Raw genomic sequence first — 5,000 nt, forward strand, 5'->3', positions numbered from 1 at the left:
TGTGGGCGGGGTGGGGAGGTAGTGGTGGGGGTAGGGGTGGACAGCTAGCCGAGGCTTCCCCCTCCCCCCTATCACCACCAATTTCCTTCTCCCCGCTTTATATACAGATATATATTATATGTTGGTGGGCTTTTTTTTTTTTTTTAGATATATATACTTTTGTTGATTAAGCGCCAGGGTGTCAGAGGTTATTGGGTGACATTACATGGATACGGGTCACAGGACAGAAGACATTTGTCATCTGAGCAGGTTTTTATTTTCATTATTTACTTTTTCCAGAATGAAGGGGTTGGATGTGAGAGGAGGAACCCTCCCCGGAGGGACGGAAGGTGGGGGTGAGGTTGGGGGGAGTAGGATGGGTACCCTCAATGTTTTGGGTGTGTTTTTTTTTCGGCTTTGTGGTTGAAAACTGACAAAAGCGTCGTTAGAATGACCCATTCTGAACACGTTTTATGTAGTCAGGACACATAGCTGCATGTTCACACACACACACACACACACACACACACACACACACACACACACACACACACACACACACACACACACACACACACACACACACACACACACACACACACACACACACACCGCTTACATTTCTCAGGCTAAACGTATTTACAATCTGGAATACTCGAATAACATAAGAAACGAAATTGATATGATCTCTTCTCTTGTGTTCTGATATACAGATCTCCAGAGAACATCATTTTTGTACATTGTGTCTCCTCCTTTTTGTGAACTTTATTTGTTTTAACCAACGGTTATAAAAAGGTCATGAGATAAACGTATATATTATTGTATCCGGGGTATTTTTTTTGGCAAGAGGAACACACCGTGGTGAACACCAGCCAACGACAAAACAAAAAAAACACAAAAAAACAAAAACAACCTGAAACCGAACTCATGACCAAGAGCGTGTGTCGTGCATGTCAGCAAGTTGCCTGCTGCAGGAAGGCAGGTGCCGTTGCAGAGTTTGTCAGGCGCTGGACCTCTGACCCAGTGTTCACCAGTGATCAGGGTTCGAGGCCCCGTATCGGCATGGTGTTTTATCCTTAAGAAAGGCTCTTCACGCCGATTTTCCTCATCACTCCACCAAGCTGTGAGTTGGCACCTGACTTCGGTTGGGGATGGTCAAAACAGCGGAAGGACAGGATCGGGCCTCGTCTTCCTATGCCAAGCCCCAGACACAGTGGATAATGAATCCAATGCCTCGCTAATCTGCCGCCGTTAAACTTTGTTCTGTCACAGGAAGGGCACTATGCACTACAATAAACACAACACTGTTTCTCTGGAACCAAAAACTGTAAATGTGCAAGCATCGTAACTTCCTCTCTCCATTAATCATAGTCGCTTAATTTGAAAGCAGCGTTAACACAATTTTCATTGCGAAACAGAAGATAGTGTGGCTCCGCTATGAAATATTGTCATCGTTTGATTTGGTAGCGCATGTGTCTGCGTTGATAATCAACTATTATTTCCAGGCGATCGAATCTATTAATGGGATTTCTTTCTTCTCAAAAGCAAAGCTCCCTGGTGTCAGGTAGTGAAGATATTAATCAAATGCAAAACGCGCGTTTAAAAATATCCTGTTGAAAGCCGCTGTGTTTTAGCTGGCGGCACATATTCCATGCGAATCATGCGTGGGTGACTTGAGATTGATAGAATCTTGGAACGTAAAGTCGGTTCAAATATTCATCATTTTCTGATTGCATGCAGAGTGTGTGCGCATGAAGGAAATCCTAAACCATACTGACCAATCCATCAAAACGAATAAACCGAAGCAGTGAGGTCATCATAGACCTTTGTTGTCCTTTCTTTGTTCGATATTTAAACACCTGTTCAGGATGTTTGGTCTTCATGTCTTGCCCTCACGATGACCTCAGTAGGGGCCTAGTAGGCGGTGACCTGCGTGTGTTAGATCAGAACAGTAGGCGGTGACCTGTGTGTGTTAGATCAGAACAGTAGGTGGTGACTTCTGTGTGTTAGATCAGAACAGTAGGTGACTTGGCTGTCGAGCAGGATCATGTCTGGTGTGTAGCCTCCTGGCGACCTTCACTGAAACTGTACAGATACTGGCACAGAAAGTGAATTTAAAGGCCTCCTGCTGACACTCTCGTTCAGTCCACCACTCATCTTACTGCCAATGCGCACAGAAAACACTACAGTGCTTAGCCTTCTGTATATCACATTCGGTCTGGACCCAGACAGAACATGTGATTCACGCATTCACTGGTCAGAATTTTATGGCTAGATTTCTTCATTTCAAAATCAGTGTTGATTCAAATGGAATATATAATCATTGCATTCACTGGGTAGTTTGTTTTTCTTTGACAGACTTCTTCATTTCTAAATCAATGCGTCTCCAAATGGAATATGAATTTGAACAAGGTTCTCACCTTTTTCTTCGCTGGAAATTGAGGACCATAAATCACACAACTTATTTGTCCTCTGGTTTCCACACTGCAATAGAATGTCACCTGAGACGAGAAGATAAATGGACTGATATTGGTGTGTAAAAAGTGTACGTAATGCCTTTGCTTTTAACTCCATGTTTTGGTTTGGTTAGTCGTCGTTGTTTTATTTAGATTTCTCTCTTGAGATTCGTGGTGTTTTGTCGTTTTTTGTTTCTTTGTTTGGGGGCCTTCTTTGTTTAGTTGTTTGGAGGCCTTCTTGAGTGATATTCTCCATGATTTCACATACGATTCACTTCACTGAGAGTGACCGAACTTTAACTTTTTGTTGCTTTGTTATTACCATCATCATCATTGTTGTTATTGTTTCTTTCATTCTTTGTTTACCTTTCTTTCTTCTTTCTTTCTCGTCATTGCCTTTTCTTTTCTTTCTTTCTTTCAGTTTGCAGTTGTCAAAATATCAAGAACGAGGACTTTGTTTTTTACTTTGGCCATTGGTCCAAACAAAAAGTGAACTATATTCATAAAGGGTTTTTTTGTTTGTTTGTTTTTTTAGAAACTGTCTTCGACATGTAGTAGAATTACGCACGATTTTTGTTTCAGAAGAAAATCGTATAAACACTGTTCAAATGATGCCACATGAAATGATTTGCACATCACGTAGAACATTACATCGCAGGATAAATGAATCATAATCAAATACAGCAAATGTAAAGCAAGGACTATATAATGATTATTTCCCTGGAAGCTAAGAATACGGCGACATCACAAGTGAAGTTCTGAATAAATTATTCCTACTGGTGGGTATACAAGATACAACAAAAAGCGTTCTTCTGGATAAGTAGGCCTATTTGGAATTGTCAGAAATCACAACAACATTTCTGTGATAATCTTTGTGGAATATTGACAATCTTGAGGCACCCTAAATCACTGTCTTGACTTTAATGCATGTGGGATGCATTTGAAAACGCCAGTCTTCGCTTTATAACTGGCTAAATGATATTTGCGGGACATTGTCATTTTTGGCACTACAGTACATGATCTTATATGAGACAGCACGTATCACCTCAGTACTGAAACTGGCTCCTGTCCTGAAACATGTACAACTTGTGTCAGAACCTCTGTCCCTGTGATTGTGGTCTATGTGCATGTTGCTTTGATGATGATGATGATGGTGGTGGTGGTGGTGATGATAACGATGATAGTGATAAAGATCAGTATTGTTGGACATGAGCATGACCCAGTATCTTTCTGTCTCCTGTCTGTGTTATGATATTTCAGAAAAAAAAGATGTTGACACCTCAAAGCCGGGTCGTGATAATCTTCCTCAATCGTGTGTGTGTGTGTGTGTGTGTGTGTGTGTGTGTGTGTGTGTGTGTGTGTGTGTGTGTGTGCACGCACGCACGCACGCTCGCATGTATTTATTTATACAATTAAGGGATTTAATGATAAAAATAAATTATATTATCAATATATCGACCTAACCGTTTTATGCTGTACAATCTAATTCACATGATTATTTCAATAAGGGAAATCGTGCACGGTATTAACTTATGCCTCAAACTCTTCATGCTGTGCAATGCCATTCGCATGATTTTTAATGGAACAATCTGCATGGCACTGGCTTATGTATTACTTTTTTATATTACTATCTTATTTCAATGGTAACTGATGTAAATATAGCTCACGATCAATTGACACAATCATCGATACTCACATGTACATGTTATTTTTTCATATGCTTTTTTCCGCCAGACAGTTTGATCTGAAGTTTCGTAACATCGATAAACTATTTGTCAGAAGATGCTCCATTTTTGCGTTTTCTCATAAATGCTGAAAATACGCGTTTTTGCTCTTCCGATAAAGCGGATTGATTGTTGATTTTTTGGTGATTTTTTTTAATCAACATCTGTGTTAATAGAATGTTATCATTCAACGTTTTACTGTTTTACCTTGTGTTTTCCGAAGTCATTCAGGTGGTCTAAATACATCAACTATATTGGGTTTTTTGTGTAATTTAGGTATGCCTTGTCAAAATTAAATATCAGAGCTTGTAAAGTTTTGTTTAATAAAAAATACATTATACATTTCAGATACGTCAAATTTGTTTGACAATGGAAATGAAGCTGTGTTTACTGTCGGTGTCATCGATTGTAAAAAAAAGAAGATGTTACTGGTATCTGTAAGTGACATGGTGTGGTGAGATGATGTTAGTGTGTATCATTGGGGTGTAATTGATATCAGTCACCTTAGGTTTGAGTGTAAACAGTGTTGTTTCCTGTTTCATCTTCTTGACTGTTTTCTTTGTGTAACACGCGCGCTCTAAATTGAGCGCAAACATTGATTTTTGTGATTATTATTATTATTATTTGTTTCCTTTTGGATATTAGTGTCAGTATTACAGTATTGATGATGGAATCGTTATTATTGTTGATCTGCATTTCTATAACAAAGATACACTATGCACATTCGTGGTCGTATTCCGTACAAATTTGTACAGTAGTTGCTATGTATCTCTGGAACAGGCCTCTCTCTCTCTCTCTCTCTCTCTCTCTCTCTCTCTCTCTCTCTCTCTCTCTCTCTCTC

This window comes from Babylonia areolata, chromosome 18 (assembly GCF_041734735.1).
Source record: "Babylonia areolata isolate BAREFJ2019XMU chromosome 18, ASM4173473v1, whole genome shotgun sequence".
Lineage (NCBI taxonomy): Eukaryota > Metazoa > Mollusca > Gastropoda > Neogastropoda > Buccinidae > Babylonia > Babylonia areolata.